At 41.5% G+C, this 21,901-nt stretch overlaps 1 protein-coding gene and 1 pseudogene across 5 annotated transcripts in view; one reads left to right on the top strand and one right to left on the bottom strand.

Annotated features, from left to right (window-relative positions):
* Positions 1-21,901, top strand: part of dlgap1b (discs, large (Drosophila) homolog-associated protein 1b) — a 231,801-nt gene that overhangs the window by 63,696 nt on the left and 146,204 nt on the right. The window lies entirely within an intron of this gene.
* Positions 11,972-20,649, bottom strand: LOC135572059 (uncharacterized; annotated as a pseudogene).

Here is a 21,901-nt window from a genome sequence, read left to right as displayed (position 1 = left end):
AAGAGCGAGGCCGCGATCCATAAAGTTCCCAGCTGCACCTGAATCGACTAGCTCCTTATGCTGGAGAGAGGGAGAAAACTCAGGGAAAGAGATTAGTAAAAACATGTGACCAACAGGGAGCTCTGGGTGAGTCTGGTGCTGACTCACCTGGGGTGACCGGGAAGTGCTCTGCCTGCCCTCTCGACTTCCAGAAGAGCTCATCCAGCACCGATCGGCAGTGTGTCCTCTCCGACAACAGCTGGTGCAGGAGGAGCCTCCTCCTCCGGTTCCCCTCGATGCAGGCCCCTCTAACTCCATAGGTGTTGGAGCGGGAGGGCCGGGAGGTGGAACTAACAGGACTAGTTCTGGACGCCCGCGGGCAGCAAGCAGGTTGTCCAGTCGTATCAACATGTCTATGAGCTCGTCGAGGGAGAGGGTGGTCCCCTGCAGGAAGGTGAGGTGCCCTAGGTCCCTCCACCCCCTCTGGACATCGAGGGGTCCCCGGCGTACACAGTACGTTCCATTCTGGACTCTAGACGCCGGGCGAGGGGCCTACAGTACCTCGTGGACTGGGAGGGGTACGGTCTGGTTTGGAGGAGAGGTGCTGGGTACCGGTGGAGGACATCTTGGATCCATCACTGCTGAGGGATTTCCATCGCCTCCATCCAGATTGCCCTGCACCTCGCCCTCCGGGTCGCCCTCGAGGCCGGTGTCGGCGCACTGCAGGAGCCTCGCGTCAGCGGGGAGGGTACAGTCACGACTTCAAATCAAATTTATTTATATAGCCCTTCGTACATCAGCTGATATCTCAAAGTGCTGTACAGAAACCCAGCCTAAAACCCCAAACAGCAAGCAATGCAGGTGTAGAAGCACGGTGGCTAGGAAAAACTCCCTAGAAAGGCCAAAACCTAGGAAGAAACCTAGAGAGGAACCAGGCTATGTGGGGTGGCCAGATTATAACAGAACATGGCCAAGATGTTCAACTCTTCATAAATGACCAGCATGGTCAAATAATAATAATCACAGGCAGAACAGTTGAAACTGGAGCAGCAGCACGGCCAGGTGAACTGGGGACAGCAAGGAGTCATCATGTCAGGTAGTCGTGAGGCATGGTCCTAGGGCTCAGGTCCTCCGAGAGAGAGAAAGAAAGAGAGAATTAGAGAGAGCATACTTAAATTCACACAGGACACCGGATAGGACAGGAGAAGTACTCCAGATATAACAAACTGACCCTAGCCCCCCAACACATAAACTACTGCAGCATAAATACTGGAGGCTGAGCCAGGAGGGGTCAGGAGACACTGTGGCCCCATCTGAGGACACCCCCGGACAGGGCCAAACAGGAAGGATATAACCCCACCCACTTTGCCAAAGCACAGCCCCCACAACACTGGAGGGATATCTTCAACCACCAACTTACCATCCTGAGACAAGGCCGAGTATAGCCCACAAAGATCTCCGCCACGGCACAACCCAAGGGGGGGCGCCAACCCAGACAGGAAGATCACTTCAGTGACTCAACCCACTCAAGTGACGCACCCCTCCTAGGGACGGTATGAAAGAGCCCTAGTAAGCCAGTGACTCAGCCCCTGTAATAGGGTTAGAGGCAGAGAATCCCAGTGGAAAGAGGGCCAGGCAGAGACAGCAAGGGCGGTTCGTTGCTCCAGAGATTTTCCGTTCACCTTCACACTCCTGGGCCAGACTACACTCAATCATATGACCCACTGAAGAGATGAGACTTAAAGGTTGATACCGAGTTTGCGTCTCTCACATGGGTAGGCAGACCATTCCATAAAAATGGAGCTCTATAGGAGAAAGCCCTGCCTCCAGCTGTTTGCTTAGAAATTCTAGGGACAATTAAGAGGCCTGCGTCTTGTGACCGTAGAGTATGTGTAGGTATGTACGGCAGGACCAACTCAGAGAGATATGTAGGAGCAAGCCCATGTAATGCTTTGTAGGTTAGCAGTAAAACCTTGAAATCAGCCCTTGCCTTGACAAGAAGCCAGTGTCGGGAGGCTAGCACTGGAGTAATATGATCAAATTTTGGGGTTCTAGTCAGGATTCTAGCAGCCGTATTTAGCACTAACTGAAGTTTATTTAGTGCTTTATCTGGGTAGCCGGAAAGTAGAGCATTGCAGTAGTCTAACCTAGAAGTGACAAAAGCATGGATTAATTTTTCTTTATCATTTTTGGACAGAAAGTTTCTGATTTTTGCAATGTTACGTAGATGGAAAAAAGACTTCCACCGAAGGTGGCTCCTCTTCCTGTTCGTGCGGCGCTCGGAGGTCGTTGTCACCGCTCTACTAGCTGCCACCGATCCCCTTTTCCGTTTCTGTTGGTTTTGTCTGTATTGGTTTCACCTGTTTTTTGTTTGGGGTTTGTTTCAGGGCTATTTAAGCCTTCTATTCCCGCCTGCTTTTGTGCGGGCTTGTTCTCTGTTCTGTTTGTGGATGGTTGTGTTGGGTTATTTTTTTGGACTGTTTGGTGTCCTGTTTTGGGTCGGTCATTATTTTCGCCTGTTGTTGTTGGCGTGACCTTACCTTACCGGAATAAATACGGTTTTCCCCAAACCTCTACTCTCTGCGCCTGACTCCGCACCCACCACTCCTAGCTACGTGACACCATGTGCAGTTTCAAACCGTAGTCTGGATTTTTTATGACCATTTTGGAGCAGTGGCTTCTTCCTTGCTGAGCAGCCATTCAGCAGCCATGTCGATATAGGACTTGTTTTGTATATACTTGCGTACTATTGTTTGTACAGATGAACATGGTACCTTCATGCATTTGGAAATTGCTCCCAAGGATGAACCAGACTTGTGGAGGTCTACAATTATTTTTTATGTGGTCTTGGCTGATTTCTTTTGATTTTCCCATGAGAAAAGAGGCACTGAGTTTGAAGGTAGGCCTTGAAATACATCCACAGGTACACCTCCAATTGACTCAAATTATGTCAATTAGCCTATCAGAAGCTTCTAAAGTCATGACATAATTTTCAGGAATTTTCCAAGCTGTTTAAAGGCACAGTCAACTTAGTGTATGTAAACTTCTGACCCACTGGAATTGTGATACAGTGAATTATAAGTGAAATAATCTGTCTGTAAACAATTCTTGGATAAATTACTTGAGTCATGCACAAAGTTGATGTCCTAACCGACTTGCCAAAACTATAGTTTGTTAACAGGAAATGTATGCAGTGGTTGAAAAACGAGTTTTACAGTGCCTAATTTTGCACGCCCAATTTTTCAGTTTTTGTTAAAAAAGTTTGAAATATCCAATAAATGTCGTTCCACTTCATGATTGTGTCCCACTTGTTGTTGATTCTTCACAAAAAAATACAGTTTTATATTTGAAGCCTGAAATGTGGCAAAAGGTCGCAAAGTTCAAGGGGGCCGAATACTTTCGCAAAGCACTGTAATGACTCCAACCTAAGTGTATGTAAACTTCCGACTTCAACTGTACATACATACATACATACATACATACATACATACATACATACATACATACATGCATGTTACTGGTCAAAAGTTTGGGGTCACTTAGAAATTTCACCTCTCAACGTCCACAGTGAAGAGGCGACCCCGGGATGCTGGCCTTCTAGGCAGAGTTGCAAAGAAAAAGCCATATCTCAGACTGGCCAATAAAAATTCAAGATTAAGATGGGTAAAAGAACACAGACACTCTGTCTGAGAAACTCTGCCTAGAAGGCCATCATCCCTGGGTCGCCTCTTCACTGTTGATGTTGAGACTGGTGTTTTGCGGGTACTATTTAATGAAGCTGCAGGTTGAGGACTTGTATGGTGTCTGTTTCTCAAACTAGACACTAATGTACTAATGTACCTTTTGCTCAGTTGTGCACCAGGGCCTCCCACTCCTCTTTCTATTCTGGTTAGAGACCGTTTGCGCTGTTCTGTGAAGGCAGTAGTATACAGCGTTGTACGAGATCTTCAGTTTCTTGGCAATTTCTCGCATGGAATAACTTTCATTTCTCTGAACAAGAATAGACTGATGAATTTTAGAAGAAAGTACTCTGTTTATGGCCATTTTGAGTTTGTAATCGAACCCTCAAATGCTGATTTTCCAGATACTTAACTATTCTAAAGAAGTCCAGTTTTATTGCTTCTTTTACTTCTTTGGGTAGGGGGCAGTATTGGGTAGCTTGGATGAAAAACGTGCCCAAATTAACCTGTTAGTACTCTAGGGGCAGTATTTCATTTTTGGATAAAAAGACGTGCCCGTTTTAAGCGCAATATTTTGTCACGAAAAGATGCTCGAATATGCTTGGAATTGATAGTTTTGGAAAGAAGACAGTCTTACGTTTCCAGAAATGCAAAGATTTTCACTGTGAGTCCCTTAGAACAAATGCTTCGGGCAAAACCAAGATGTATGACCGACCAGGAAATGCACAGGATTTCTGAGGCTACGTTTTCCATGATCGCCTTATATGGCTGTGAATGCGACAGGAATGAACGGACTCTTTCTCTTGTTTCCCCAAGGTCTCTGCAGCATTGTGACGTATTTGTAGGCATATCATTGGAAGATTGACCATAAGAGACTACAATTGCCAAGTGTCCCTCTTGGTGTCTGCGTGGCATTCGGTGCGCAAAAATCAAGTCCCATTATTTTTCCATTCAAATCTCAGAACAAACCAGGCTACAAGGACGGTGCTTTCAATGGAGAGAAATATGACAAACCACCTTCAGGATTGATTCAAACAACGTTTTCCATGTTTCAGTCGATATTATGGAGTTAATTCGGAAAAAAGTTTGACATGTAGGTGACTGAATTTTCGGTTAGTTTCGGTAGCCAAATGCATAGTAACAAAAGGGAACGATGTGTCCTACACAAGAATCTCAGGAAAAACTGGACATCTGCTATGTAACTGAGAGTCTCCTCATTGAAACATCTGAAGTTCTTCAAAGGTAAATTATTTTATTTGATTCCTTGGCTGGTTTTTGTGAATATGTTGCGTGCTAAATGCTAACGCTAATGCTAAGCTAGCTATCACCACTCTTACACAAATTAGTGATTTTCTCTGGTTCTAAAGCATATTTTGAAAATCTGAGACGACAGGATTGTTAAGAAAAGGATAAGCTTTAGAACAGGCATATTTATTTCGTTTCATTTGCGATTTTTAAAAATCGCTAACGTTGCGTTATGGTAATGAGCTTGAGGCTGTAGTAACGATACCGCATGCGGGATGGGGCGTACTATCAGGTTAAGCTGCCTGCTACTCAGCCGTAAAAGCTAGAATATCCATATAATTAGTACATTTGGATAGAAAAACACTCTGAAGTTTCTCAAACTGTTTGAATGATGTCTGTGAGTATAACATAACTCATATGGCAGGCAAAAACCTAAGTAAAAATGCAACCAGGAAGTGGGAAATCTGAGGTTTGTAGTTTTTCAACTCAGCCCCCATTGAAGATACAGTGGGATATTAGTTATATTTCACTTCCCAAGGCTTCCACTAGATGTCAACAGTATTTAGAAACTGTTTTGAGGATTCTACTGTAAAGGAGGGGCTCATAAGAGCTCTTTGAGTGAGTGGTCTGGCAGAGTGCCACAGCCTTTGTCTGGCGCGCTCACGTGAAAGGTAGCTACGTTCCACTTTGTTTGTACAGACAAAGGAATTGTCCAGTTGGAATATTAATGAAGTTGTATGTTAAAAACATCCTAAAGATTGATTCCATACTTAGTTTGGCATGTTTCTACGGGCTGTAACGGAACTTTTTGAACTTTTCATCCGATGTTCGGTGCGACCTGAACGCGCTTTTGGATTTGTTTACCAAACGCCCTAACAGAAGAAGATATTTGGACATTATCGAACAAATTAAACATTTATGGTGGAACTGGGATTCCTGGGAATGCATTCTGATGAAGATCATCAAAGGTAAGTGAGTAATGTTGACTACCCAATATGGCGAGTATCTTTTTGGCTGCTTTGTTGTCTAAAGGCTGTACTCAGATTAGTGCATGGTTTGCTTTCCCCGTAAAGTTTTTTTGAAATCTGACACAGCAGTTGCATTAAGGAGAAGTTTATCTAAAGTTCCATGTATAATAGTCGTATCTTTATCAATGTTTATTATGATTATTTCTGTCATTTGAGGTGACTCTGCACAATCACCACATGTTTTAGAACTACTGAACGTAACGCGCCAATGTAAATTCAGATTCTTTTATATAAATATGAACTTTATCAAACAAAACATACACATATTGTGTAACATGAAGTCCTATGAGTGTCATCTGATGAAGATCATCAAAGGTCAGTGATTAATTTGATCTCTATTTGTGCTTTTTGTGACTCCTCTCTTTGGCTGGAAAAATGACTGAACGGGGTTCCGCTAGTGGAACCCTAGTCCTAGACAGGTTTTATTAGCACAACAGTTTCAGCTGTGCTAACATAATTGCAAAATAATGTTCTAATGATCAATAAGCCTTTTGAAATGATAACCTTGGATTTGCTAACACAACGTGCCATTGGAACACAGGAGTGATGGTTGCTGATAATGGGCCTCTGTACGCCTATGTAGATATTCCATAAAAAATCATCAATTTCCAGCTCCAATAGCTCCAATTTACAACATTAACACGGTCTACAATGTATTTCTGATCAATTTGATGATATTTTAATGGACAAAAAAATGTGATTTCTTTCAAAAACAAGGGCATTTCTTAGTGACCCCAAACCTTTGAACGGTAGTGTATGTGTTATGGCTTTGCACCCTCCGCTCTCAACCCATGATATGGCCTATCTATCCAATAGAACACAGAGGGTTTTCTTTAATGGAAGCTTCTCTAATGTATAACATATAAAGTGTGGTATTCCTCAAGGCAGCTCTCTTGGCCCTTTACTGTTCTCTATTTTTACTAATGATCTACTGCTAGCATTGAACAAAGCTTGTGGGTCTATGTACGCGAATGATTCAACATTATACACGTCAGCAACCACAGCTAGTGAAATTACTGCAATCATAAATAAAGAGTTGCAGTCAGATTTGGAATGGGTGGCTAGAAATAAACTAGTCCTGAACATATCTAAAGCTAAAAGCATTGCATTTTGTACAAATCATTCCCTAAGTTCTAGACCTCAGCTGAATCTGGTAATGAATGATGTGACTGAGCAAGTTGAGGAAACTCAACATCTTGGTTTAACCTTAGACTGTAAATTGTCATGGTCAAAGCATATTGATTCAATTGTTGTAAAGATGGGGAGAGGTATGTCTATGATAAAGAGATGCTCAGCATTTTAATACCACTGTCAATCAAACAAGTTCTGCAGACTTTAGTTTTATCCAATCTTGACTATTGCCTGGTGATATGGTCAAGCTTTAAAACAACACAGCACAATGCCTCTCCCCTATCTAAACTAATTAACTCATATATGTATGTGTAACTAATGAGATACATTTGAATATAGTGGAACAATTTGAATACAACATATCATAGCTGTTTAGAAAGCTACAAATGGTTTCTACAAATGTGTAAAATACAGATTTTATACCAGAAGCATCCAGTATAGGATTCCTCCTAATTGCCACCCTATTCCCTTTTTTAATGCATTAAGGTAGACCAAGGCCCTATACAGGGAATAGGGTGCCATTTGACACACAGGGCACCGTTTGAGTGCTCTCAGTTGAATTGAAATATGTGTGTACACCCAACTGTAATTGGTCAATTAAGGATTATTTTAATATGCAAACCAATTAGAATCTCTATGTATAATGCAATGGCCTGAAATTAATTTTTCCCCTGTTTTTTTATGATAAAAGTATTAATAAGGTCTAAGTACATTTTTTGTTAATAAAACACCAAAATATGCGTAGCAAAAAGCCTTTTTGGCATCTCTGTTCATTAAACCAAAATAATGACCTAATTTGCAAACTTACTATAACAAAGTTTAGGTTACACGCTAGCGTCTCGCATCCTAAACATGGTACTTACTTTACAGTTTACAGTTCTAATTGACCTAATTTATAAGATAATATTAGGTTGACTCTGCGCAGGTCAGCCGGGCTGCTATCTGTGTGTACCTTTATAAATAATCTAAACGAAAACTCATTTGAGTTGCTGAATAACAGGGAAATTTCATACCTCATTGGGTTTCCGATGAAGCCTGTAACAGCAGATAACCAGTACCCCTATACGCTTGATTTCCTGTTTCAACTCTTTCAATTAAATTCAATTCCAAGGGTTTTATTGGCATGGGAAACATATGTTTACATCACACATGTATAGTATGTCTTTCTCTCAAATCAAATCAAAGTGTATTTGTTGTGTACACAGATTAGCAGATCTTAACGCAGGTGCAGCGAAATTCTTGTTTCTAGCTCCAGCAGTGCATTAAATGTGTAACAGTACAATACTGACAGAAATACACTCGCTCTCTCTATTCTGTGATTCGCCCCCAAAGGTATGATAGTTGTATGATAGTTCACCTCTGCAGTAGGGGTGTCATTTGTACCTACGCCTCCTCCCATTCACATTTTCACAAGTCTCTGGCATGATGTGGGCAAGTTGGTTTTTGAATGGATACAGTCTCTGTGCCAAATGGCACCATATTCCCTAAATAGTGCACACATTTTGAGAAGAGCCCTACTTTTGGGCCCTGTCTGTCTCTTTGTTTGACTCTGTCTGTCTGTGTGTCTGTGTGTCTGTTTGTTTAACCCTAGGTCATTTATGTGGCAAAGTACTTCAGGGGCCCCGGCACCTCAAAGGTCATTCCCCACAATTCATGTTCTACTTCAATCTTTCTCGCTTTTCATTTTCTTTTCTAATGCAGTTCACACGTAAGAGGTTCGGCGGGCTTGGATGAGAAACAATCCTCCAGTTGGACCGGAGATGAACATCGGAGCCCTCTTCAGCTCTGAGAGTAGGGGACTGGACGTTCTGAATGATTCATTGTAATTCAGAGTGGGGCTCGGAATGTAATCTCACTGAAATGCATTGTGTGTTGCGCCCACAAAACTTTGCCAGTAGCAGTTTTCAGTGTGTGAATATCTTATAATGCTCTGTTCAATGACACACAGCAAGAGCTTCAGGTATACTGCAGGAGCAAAGCTTATCTCGGGCTAGTTTTGTCGTGGTTTTATACAAATAGGGCATATTTCCCCTTCCTGCCTCTGGTTATCTCACCCATTGCAGGAGTATTTGCATGAAAATACGTCAACTCTGCAGCCCTTTGAAATTGTCGCCTCTCTTGCTTCCCCTAACTCAATCTCTTTCTCCCTCGGTCACAGTAGCAGCACAATTTCACATTCTCTCTCCCCCCCTCTCTCCCTCGCTCCTCCCTCCCATCCTGTATATCTCCCCCCCCCTCTCTCTTTCTCCCTCTGTACTGCAGCATAGTAATGAGTGAGCGCTATGCCCTGGGGGGTCAGTATGCATGGGAGAGTACAGTGGGGCTGATGTCACATCAGAGCATCTTTAAGAACAGGCCTGGCTGAACCATGGACCTAAGAGGGGGAGAACTACATATGGTTTGCTTTCCAAATGGCACCCTATTCCCTATATCCACTCTTAGGGGGGGGTGCTGCTGCTATCTAGACCCTTAAAGGGTTGTCATGACTTTCCCTCCTGGGTGACTTTAACGACCGGTTGTAAATTCTCTCACTGCAGGTCGAGTGAACAAAGGAATCTGATGTGTGTAGAGAGAGAATCTGCTGCCAAAACTCCAACATCCGAAAGTGGATAATGAAACAATATTCCTAACATAAACAATGTGGGGATCGAAACAATAATCACGTCATATCATTTAGCATGTTGTGATGTCATTACGGATGGTATAACAACATAACTGTATCTTTAAGAGCTTTCACAATATAGATATCAGATTTACATCTACATTTTGTAAACATTACATGGATAAATGGGAAACTATTTGGGAAAAGATAACAATGTGAATGAGCGGCCTTTCAGGTTATGTTGATATAGGACTCGTTTTACTCTGGATGTAGATACTTTTGTACCTGTTTCCTCCAGCATCTTCACAAGGTCATTTGCTGTTGTTCTGGGTTTGATTTGCACTTTTCGCGCCAAAGTACGTTCATCTCTAGGAGACAGAAGCGGTATGACGGCTGCGTGGTCCCATGGTGTTTATACTTGCGTACTATTGTTTGTACAGATGAACGTGGTACCTTCAGGCGTTTGTAAATTGCTCCCAAGGATGAACCAGACTTGTGGAGGTTTACAGATGAACGTGGTACCTTATGTATATTTGCACAGTAGCAGTATCAAAAATAGAAAGTGTCAATATATTAACAGATTTGAATAAGATTTGATGTTGCTAAAATCCTGTAATTTCCACTTTAATTGTTAGGGAACACGAACACATACATATGTCAATCTCATATTTCAGTTTTTTATTTTTAATACATTTCTAAAAACCTGTTTTAACTTTGTCCTTATGTGGTATTGTGTTGAGATTGATGTGGGGGGGGGGGGACGATTGAATCCATTTTAGAATAAGGCTGAAAGGTAACACAATTTAGAAAAATTCAAAGGGTCTGAATACTTTCAGAATGTGTTATACATTATGTACATACTGTACATACACACAGACATACATTCAGATCTTCTGAGCCTTACCCCGTGGTCTGATCAAACCCTTCAGCCCAAGCTGTCAGCACTTCCGCCTTTCCCACTTCCTCTTCCTCCAGCTCTATTTTCAATGTGGTGTTCTACATTATGGATGCAGCCTCCTGTCTACCTGCCGTCGTGACATAACATGTTGACCACGGCTCACAGTTGAGCTGACAGAATGATGCTGCTCAAGTTTCGCTCATGAAAAGCCGCTTGGAATTTCTGTCAGTTTAGCACAGCTTCATGCCCCAGATGTAGACGTGACAGACAGAAGAGGAAGCCTGAATTGACATGATACATAATTGAGTCCATTTTTGATGACATAACGTAAGCCCTGCTGATGCCAGTGTGTTGGGACTTTTGGACTCTGAGTGACTTCCTGGTCCTCTGTGGCACTTTTGTCTGTGTCCCAAATTGCACCCTATTCCCTATATAGTGCACTACTTTTGACCGGGCACTGTTCTGATCTGAGGTCAGCTGGGAGTGAGCTGCTAACCGTCAGTACTCAGTGCTCACCTGATCTGGTCAGACCTGACACCTGCTCACTAGCAGCATGTTGGGTTGATATCCAAATCTCAACAGTGTGTGGTGGAGAGTCGTAGTAATGCTTCGCTGTGTGTGTGTGTGTGTGTGTGTGTGTGTGTGTGTGTGTGTGTGTGTGCATGTGTGTGTGCCATGTCCAATCTGCGTCCGCCAGACTCATGTGAGCTGACAGCTGGTTGAGCGAGACTCTTCTATCCTCTTGCTCATTCAATACTCCCACAGCCATCAAACGTCTGTCTCTAATACGACAGGACCTCCCATAGCAGAGAATGGACTAGACAGAGAAGAGGACAAATATATGTAGATATATATTGAAGCAACATCTCAAGATATCGGTCAGGAAGTTAAAGCTTGGTCGCAAATGGGTCTTCCCACTTCCCAATGACCCTAAGCATACTTCCAAAGTTATGGCAAAATGGCTTAAGGACAACAAAGTCAAGCTATTGGAATTCCCTGACCTCAATCCTATAGACAATTTGTGGGAAGAACTGAAAAAGCGTGTTCGAGCAAGGAGGCCTACAAACCAGCTCTGTCAGGAGGAATGGGCCAAAATTCACCCAATTTATTGTGGGAAGTTTGCGGAAGGCTACCCAAAACGTTTGACCCAAGTTAAACAATTTAAAGGCAATGCTACCAAATACTAACTGAGTGTATGTAAACTTCTGACCCACTGTGAATGCGATGAAAGAAATAAAAGCTGAAAGAAATAATTCTCTCTTCTATTATTCTGACATTTCACATTCTTAAAATAAAGTGGTGATCCTAGCTGACCTAAGACAGGGAATTTTAACTAGGATTAAATGTCAGAAATTGTGAAAAGCTGAGTTTCAATGTATTTGGCTAAGGTGTATGTAAACTTCCCACTTCAACTGAATTTGTCGCTACATCTACCTCCCTATGCTGAGGAGATGAACATCACTAGACCACAAGGTAAAGCCGTTTCTGAGCAGTCGATAATGCAGGTTGTTCCTGGGTAGTGGTCCTTAAATCATTGTGGCATTGTAGCATGGATGTTCTCCCTTGGCAGCCATGGAATGTAGTCCCTCAGATTCTCTTCCATCATGTCAATCCTATAACTAATCACTTGACTGACAATATACTGGGAAACCCCGAACCTTTCTGCAGCAAGTTGAGCTTCAGCTTCATCAGTGTCATCAGAAGTTGGTCTGTCAGGTCTAACTGAAAGCTGCCTTTGTTGAGGGGAGATGTTCTGCCAGGGTAGAAAAGGCAGCAAGAGACAAGCCTGTATGCAGTCGACAGAGTCCTTCGGTCCTCAGCAGGTTTTTGTAGGGCGGTGCTGCTGGGCACTGTGTCCCTGCCTCACAGGTAGTTGGCTTTACATGATCACCTGAGCTCTAGTTGTGATCACTTAGAGATGGCTCTTCCCATTTGGGTTTGTGCGTCCTTCTCTGAACGTATATCCATTCCTACTACAGTATCTGTGTCGGCCAATCTCCAACACTTGAGCCTGTTGTGTCATCTGTTAAGAAAACAGTATGGCTTGTTGAACAAGTCAATGGACAATTAATAACAAAATCGTACATTAAAACGCCATACTGCATGGATGCGCCTAATAAGATGTAATAATCATAATAATGAAGAAAATATAAAATGGGACTTTTTTTATTGCGTTGTAGAGGAATCAAATTGTGCTATTATGTGACTGCTTAGCTACAAGAGCAAGAGGGAGCAGGCGAACTGCTCAAGCGTGCGGCTTAATCCTGTCACTGATGACTGCCTGGCCAACACCCGACGCTTCTTCACGAGTCGAGCATCGTAGCCAAGCCATTTTTCTGAGTAAGGATGTTCCACTGTAGGCTTCTTGTCAAAGAAGGGGTAGGAGCACACAAAGGGATGTTTCGGTGGTTTCTTTAGATTCAACGCTTTGAGCCAGAGCCGCAAAGACTCTGCGTCTTCAGGAGGTGGATGCAGGTCGGTATGGGGCTCCACAGGTACATTCAGATGGACCTAGAGGTTGGTGTTCAAAACATTGCTGTTGTAAAAACGGCCTCCTCTTCATCCAATTATTGTGACAGCCTCGTACTGAACATATAACGCTTGTCGTGGTGATCGATTTTAAGATTTTGTGCGCTTCTGTCAGTGTAAAACGATCAAGCTCTCAACGGAAAGTGCCACTTCTACATGGGCTAGCGTCACGCGAATGCTGCCGGAAATAGAAACACAATTGCAACAAAGTCACTGTGACCACTGTGACGTTACAGAATAAGGCGAATAGGGAATAGGGTGCCATTTGGTACTTAGCCATAGTCCGTCTGATTCATCCTCTGGTTCTGCACACACACACACACACACACACACACTGATCACTGGTGTGATCCCACCCTGCCCTAAGAGCGTCAGAGGTTATGCAGATAGCCCAGCATTAGTCTTAGCCATGGAGTATAGAGGCAATCCCATCAAAGGGCCTCAGCCAGTTGGTGGCCTGGTGGATGTGGACCATTAGGGTGAGTGCTGATTCCCAGAAGAGTCACATAGGCCTTTTTCATGCAATGTGGATTGTTTTTGCTTTGTTTGTTGTGTCTTTTATTCTATTTCCTGTCCTTTATGATTGTTTCCCAGCATTAGCGTGACTAAACCACAGTGTATTGCTTTATGTAATATAAATCTAAGTAGGTCACATAAGAGATTGACCCAACCAGAAATCCACCATAAGGCCATGGTGACAACATATAGGTTAAAGCTTAATTTCCTAAATAAGTGTTCTGTATAGAGCAGTTTGTAGGGGGGTTTAAGGGGGGCTTTAGTACCATATTTCAGGAGGACACTTTTAGCTGCTGCACATTGCCTGTGTCTCAAATGGCACCCTATTCCCTATACGGTATAGTGCACTACTTTTGACCAGAGTCCTACAGGCCCTGGTCAAAAGTAGTGCACTACACAGGGAATAGGGTGCCATTTGGGGACGTAGATATTATGTTGAGGCCGTGTCAACACATTAGCACCACACACAGTAGAGCACATGGAGGGATCAGGAACTCGTGGCTAACTTCAGGGTCTACATTTGCCCCACTTTGACGCTAACACCGGCAGACAGGTGCAGGTTACTCTACTGTGTATATATGTGTAGTTTAACTGCACTTCTGAGTAACAATAGTCTTCGGGGGTATATAAAAACAAACCTGCTTACTGGATTTTGTGATTATTTTTTTTGTGTGTGAATATATTAAACATATTCCCAAAAGTTCCTCTTGTGGTTCTACAAGACGTTTCATGTATTCATCCACAATATTTTATAATGTTAATAAACATGAAGAGACTAATCCACATTTGAATGATCATTAATGAATTGATATTTTATAAGTTGATAAACATAAAGAGACTAAGCCACATTTGAATGATCATTAATGAATTATCAGTAATATCAGCTAGTACTGCCTATTCCAATACCACTATTGTACTATAGCGATAGTGATGATGGGATTCAGCAGTAGTAGGTCATCATCCTAAACTTGAAAGGCTAAAATGGATTTGGGGAATTTCAGTGTGTCTCACTTTTCGAAGAATTCTTACAATACAAATTTAGTGAACGAAATGACTGGACTCTCTCACACACACACACACACAGTTTTTAATCTCAAACCATTTGGGTTAATATTCTGAGTTTGTTGATTTGATTTTGTTGTGGTGTTACACAACAACACGTTGTGATATAATAGTAGTAACTTGGATGGCTGTAAATATAATACATTATTTCCTGATCTCTGGCATTTACTGACCAGGCACAAAATTGTATGCATCCCAAATGGCACATAGTCCCTATATTGTGCACTACTTTTGGGGCCCTGGTCAAAAGGAGTGCCCTATGTATGGAGTAGGGTGTCAATGGGCTGTTTTCAAAAGTAGTGCACTATATAGGGAATAGGTTTCCATTTGGTATGCAATACTGACTGAGATGCCTTTCCATTCCTGAGCAGGAATGGAAAAAAAATAGACATTTAAATGCTAGGGGAAGAGCCTGGGATTTTGCATGGTTCTCGTGTGCGCCCACTTGAAGTGAATGTCAGGAGTGGTAACTTGAATGTTAAACCACACGTATTATCCTGTTGGCGGTGGTGCAAACGTTTCACAGCTGCACATCAGTAGGTTTGAAAAAGCATCGTTTCTGTTCAGAAAATCCATTTGTTTCCATGGAATTATGGAATTAGGCTACGTATGGCTTTTTGATGGCTTACGTCATTTTACGGATGTCCACTTGATTTTCAAAGATCCACCTGAGCTATGTCTCAACTGAACAGATCGACCTTATGGCTGAGGGAGTCTGAATGTGGAAAAACGGGAATGGAAAAACTGTGATGTTCTATCTCTCTCTCGCTCTCTCTCGCTCTCTCTCTCTCTCTCTCTCTCTCTCACTCTCTCCCGCCATGACGTCACACCTTTCCACATTAATGGGACTTTCAACTTGAAAGGAAAATGTCAGTCACAGTCAGTTTATTTCCAAATCAAAGGATACCTTTGTGATCTAGTGTGATCTCATGTTTTTTTAAAGGGAAGTAATGAAATGGTATGGGGGTTTTAAGGTAAGTGGTACGCTGTTCAGCTGAAATTGTGTACAAATCTTTAATCAATATGATTAAATTTGACATGATCACTTAGCACTGACTTTCAATATGACCCCACCTGATTTGGGGTACGCTGGTCTTATCTGCTGCGCCACAAAGTCTCTACACTCTTAGAATAAAAGGTGCTAAGTAGAACCATACAGGGTTCTTCGGTTTGTCCAAAATAGTAGAACCCTTTTTGGTGCTAGGTAGAACCTTTTGCAATGGGTTCTGTCTAGAACCCTCTATGTAGGGTTCTTCAAAGAACCTCCTGTATATGGTTCTACCTACAGCACTCTATGAAGGGTTATGCCCAGCACCAAAAAGGGTTCCCAGCCTTTTTAGCCTTTAAAATGGTATTCTTTATGACAAGACATTCAAATCAAATCAAATTTTATTTGTCACATACACATGGTTAGCAGATGTTAATGCGAGTGTAGCGAAATGCTTGTGCTTCTAGTTCCGACAATGCAGTGATAACCAACAAGTAATCTAACTAACAATTCCAAAACTACTGTCTTATACACAGTGTAAGGGGATAAAGAATATGTACATAAGGATATATGAATGAGTGATGGTACAGAGCAGCATACAGTAGATGGTATCGAGTACAGTATATACATATGAGATGAGTATGTAGACAAAGTAAACAAAGTGGCATAGTTAAAGTGGCTAGTGATACATGTATTACATAAGGATGCAGTCGATGATGTAGAGTACAGTATATACGTATGCATATGAGATGAATAATGTAGGGTAAGTAACTTGTGTCTGAGCCGTTGAATGCAGACATTACATGTATCATAAGGCCTTTCTCTGGAGGCCTAGTTATACCCTAACACAGTGGTGTTAGGAACATCCTGGTTTACAGGCCACAGCAGGCCTGCAAGTCACATAATGCTGGCTTGCAAAGTGATGTGTAATTCCTTTTGGAATCCAGCCAGAGTTAGGATATCCAACAAGTAGAATTGTTAATCACCTGCAACCAGCTTTCAGAATAACTGTCAGGGTAGGGAAGATTGAACACTGAGACTACCTCAATCATCTAAACTGGAACAACCATGTCAGTAATGGGTGCAATAAATCAAATTACTAACGGATTGGATTAGTTTAGAAAACTGTATGTTATGTATCTCTGTGTAGCATAAAATGTATCAACCAATCAATGTACATGCAAAAACACATATTACAGTAAAACAAACACAATTCACACAATTCTCCCTGCAATAAAGCATGCTGGGAAATATTATATATGGTTCTATGTAGAACCCTTCTTGCCTTCCAAATAATGTTTTTTTGCCTTCCAAAGAATCATCAAAGAACCCTTTCTTCCAAAAAAAACGGTTGTTAGAATGTTAAAGGTTCTAGGTAGAACCCTTTTCCTTACAAATAATTATTGTCTTCCAAAAAGTGTTCTTCTAATCAAAACAGTTCTTGGTAGAACCGTATGCCTCTGCAAATAACCCTTTTGTAGCATTCTCAGAAGTCCCAAACACATCTCTGCACTGCCATTTTAGTTATCAATTATTTTATTGAACCATTATTTAACTAGGCAAGTCAGTTAAGAACAGTTTCTTATTTTACAATGACAGCCAAACCATCCCTTAATCCAGGCAAACACTGGGCCAATTGTGCACCTCCCTATGGGACTCCCTATCATAATACAACCTGGGATTGAACCAGGATCTGTAGTGATACCTGTAGCACTAGAGATGCAGTGCCTTAGACCACTGCACCACTCAGGAGCCTCAGGAGCCTAAATGACTATTCTCTCATCATTTGTTTAATTGACTTATTTCAGCAATCTGAGGGTTTTCTGTAGCGTTGTCTTATGTTGGTGGGGCATATTATTCCGTTTTTAATGTTACTCCTGAATCACTATGAAAAATAAAAAGTGTATCTTCAACAAAGCTGAGATTCACTTTCGAGTTTAAAGTGTATGAGTACAGGTTGTATAGCAATACTATTGGAAATGCTGCGAACCAAGAGGTTGAGAGTTCAAATCCCAACTGAAATGTGTCTTCCACATTTAACCCAACCCCTTTGAATCAAAGAGATGTGGGGGGGGCTGCCGTAATCAACATCCATGTCTTCAGCGCCCGGGGAACAGTGCTTTGCCCAGGGGCAGAACGACAGGTTTTTAGCTCGTCAGCTCAGGTTACTGGCCCAACTCTCTAACCACTAGGCTACCTGCCACCCCATAAATGTAAGTTGATATTTCTGGAACCTCCTCATGACATTCTTTTGTTTGCATGGGCATAATGTGAAAATTTGAATCCACATGTGAAAGGTTATGTGATCATGTGCAAATCCACATGTGAAATATCATCACGTGAAGTGTTTCAAGACCACATGGTTTCACATGTGAAAGGTTAAATCAAATTATTTCACATGAACACAACAAAATTTCCCCATGGGGACAAAAAGTCAGTAAGTAAGTTAAGTGATCAAGTGAAAATCCACATGTGCAAATAATGTGGAATTTTCATGTGAAATCATTTGATTTTCCACATCTGAAATAATTTTGCTTTTACATAATAGAATGCGCTCACTACCTTGTTTACATTGATCAAACAGTTCCGCCCCAGAATACATTTGTCTCTGGGATGTGTTTGGTTGGTGGTGGTCAAACCCACTACAACTCACTTCCAGTCACTCCATTTGTCTGGGGGAGCGATGACAGTCACCATGATTAGGTTGGTAGGTGACCAAGGAGCTGTCACCTGGAAGGTGGGGAGATCAATCCATCTATGTGGTGATGTGTTTTCATATAACATAATGGACTAGACACAGAGTGGAAACATGCCTATTAAGGGCAACTAGGCATTGTGAGGAATTGTGTTAATAAGGACAGGTACGAAATGACTGTGTTGGGTATTTTTAACAGGGAGGATGAATGCATTAAAGGGGCAATCTGGGATTCTAGCAACAACAAAGTCGGCACCTCGGCACTTTTTGTGGGAAATAACTGAAAAAAGGGGCTGGAGAACCATGGATCTACCAATTGATGTAGAAATCCCAGATTGCCACTTTAAGATTTGTTGGAAATGTGTATCTGTTCGTGGAGTATTTTGACTTGGTTTTGAGTTAATATAATCAATTTTGCATGACATACATCAGCTTTATCAGGAATACCTGCGTACAATTGTAGATGGAGGTCGACCAATTATGATTTTTCAATGCCGATACCGATTATTGGAGTACTAAAAAAAAAGCCAATACCGATTAATCGGCCAATTGTTTTATATATATATATATATTTGTAATAATGACAATTACAACAATACTGAATGAAAACTTTTATTTTAAATAAATATAATACATAAATAAAATCTATCTAGTCTCAAATAAATAATGAAACATGTTCAATTTGGTTTAAATAATGCAAAAACACAGTGTTGGAGAAAAGTCCAATATGTGCCATGTAAAAAAGCCTAACGTTTAAGTTCCTTGCTCAGAACATGAGAACATATGAAAGCAGGTGGTTCAATATTCCCAGTTCTTCAATATTCCCAATTAAGAAGTTTTAGGTTGTAGTTAATATAGGAATTATGACGCGTCGACTATTTCTCTCTATACCATTTGTATTTCATATACCTTTGACTATTGGATATTCTTAAAGGCACGTTAGTATTGCCAGCCTAATCTCGGGAGTTGATAGGTGTCAGAGTCGTGTGTGTATAGGTGGCAGGGAAGTCAGGCGCAGGAGAATCAAACTGAATGTAATGGAGTATTTAATAACAAATAAACTAAACATACTCCAAACACTAAATGTAACAATAAACAAAGTGGGTACGAGGACCCGTCGCGCACCAATACAAAAACAACACTGAATAACAAACCATCTCTGACAAAGACATGAGGGGAAACAGAGGGTTAAATACACAACAGGTAATGAATGGGATTGAAACCAGGTGTGTAGGAAGACAAGACAAAACCAATGGAAAATGAAAAATGGATCAATGATGGCTAGAAGACCGGTGACGTCGAGCACCGCCGGAACAGGGAGAGGCTTCGACTTCGGTAGAAGTCGTGACAATAGGCTTGAAGTCATAAACAGTGCTGTGCTTCAAGCATTGCTAAGAGCTGCTGGCAAAACACAGTAAAGTGCTGTTTGAATCAATACTTACGAGCCTGCTGCTGCCTACCACCGCTCAGTCAGACTGCTCTATCAAATATCAAATCATAGACTTAATTATAATATAATAAACACAGAAATACAAGCCTTTGGTCATTAATATGGTCAAATCCGGAAACTATCATTTCGAAAACAAAATGTTTATTCTTTCAGGTAAATACAGAACCGTTCCGTATTTTATCGAACGGGTGGCAAACCTAAGTCTAAATATTGTTTTTATATTGCACAACCTTCAATGTTATGTCATAATTATGTAAAATTATGGCAAATTAATTACGGTCTTCACACAGTTCGCAATGAGCTAGGCGGCCCAAACTGTTGCATATACCCTGACTCTGCTTGCACTGAACGCAAGAGAAGTGGCACAATTTCTCTAGTTAATATTGCCTACTAACATTAATTTATTTTAAGTAAATATATAGGTTTAAAAAAATATACTTATGTGTATTGATTTTAAGAAAGGCATTGATGTTTGTGGTTAGGTACATTTGTGAAACGATTGTGCCTTTCTTGCAAATGCACTTTTGTTAAATCATCACCCGTTTGGCGAAGTTCAAGTAGGCTGTGATTCAATGATAAATTAACAGGCACTGCATTGATTATATGCAACGCAGGACAAGCTAGTTAACCTAATAATATCATCAACCATGTGTAGTTAACTAGTGATTATGTGAAAATTGATAGTTTTTTATGAAATAAGTTTAATGCTAGCTAGCAACTTACCTTGGCTCCTTGCAGCCACAAGATCCTTTTGGAGCTGCACTCACTTAACAGGTGGTCAGCCTGCCGTAACAGGTGGTCAGCCTGCCACGCAGTCTCCTCGGGGATTGCAATGTAATCGTCCATAATCGGTGTCCAAAAAGGCCGATTACCGATTGTTATGAAAACTTGAAATCGGCGCTAATTAATCGGCCCGACCTCTATTTGTAGATAATGCATTTCCCCGGAATACCCTGTCATTTTTTGATATGAAGAAAGTATATAGCTGATTCAAATTCAGAAATGAGCCGCTTGTAAAACCGCAGATCTCCTAGAAATTGAGTGAGCCCCTCTATAAAAATAGTTGGTCTAGTGGAAGATTTGTTCAATTTTCCCCTTTGATGTTTAATTTTTATGCCAGATGTCACTTTGGAGGATCTATATTTTATGAAGCAGATCACACATACTGTAGTGTACACACTCAGTGAAAATGTTGGAATGATAAGGTGCGTCCCAAATGCCAGCCTATTCCGAGTGTATAGGGCCCGTAGGGCTCTGGTCGAAAGTAGTGCACTTTGTAGGGAATAGGTGCCATTTGGAATGCATACAATTTTATAGATACATGCATCTATCATTTAAGAATGTTTTTAAGGGGGAGACAGCAATATTCGGTAGCGTTCAGCCAATAAATAGAAAGCCTGTCTCTGGAGGCCCCTAACAATCACCTCTCAGCTCAGTCAAGCAAAATCCACAGACAGATATATGTGTTGTAGTTCTTGTTTAAAGCCACTACTCAACTCCAAGTGTAAGAACTACAATCAGTCTCTAATTGACCTATGTATCTACTCTGTCTGCATCCCAAATGGAATCATATTCCCTTTATAGTGCACTACTTTTGACCAGAGCTCATGACCAAAAGTAGTCCACTAAAAAGGGAATAGGGATTCTCTCACACGCTTCCTCCTGCTCTCGTGGATGTGTTCCTCATCTTACTTTAGCTGGAACATAAACAGCTTAAAGATTTTGCTGATAAATGATTCATAAAGTAAAGTTCAGGCAGGCATGTTTGTAAAGAAGCTAAGAAATTGTGCAGCACAATTGTTCCTTGTCATCGATGTCCCTATCAGAAAATAGTCATAGGAAGTCATTGAGACTTGGTCAATATCAAATGTTCAACATGAGCTGGTAATTTGTGAGTTAGGAAAGGATGAAATAACAGAGGGACGGACGGGGCAGATTGACTTAGTCTGTACTAATTAGCTCATGTTATGAAACAAACAACAATTTTGTCTGTCATTGTTTGTTGCCACTACAATTGCTGCCCTCACCTTGCTGCAACCCCTCCCTCCCCCTCCAAAAGGACGACAATGGAGATAATCGTTTAAGCTTTATTGTGTAA

This window comes from Oncorhynchus nerka, linkage group LG6 (assembly GCF_034236695.1).
Source record: "Oncorhynchus nerka isolate Pitt River linkage group LG6, Oner_Uvic_2.0, whole genome shotgun sequence".
NCBI lineage: Eukaryota > Metazoa > Chordata > Actinopteri > Salmoniformes > Salmonidae > Oncorhynchus > Oncorhynchus nerka.
This window is presented reverse-complemented; position numbering and strand designations above follow the sequence as displayed.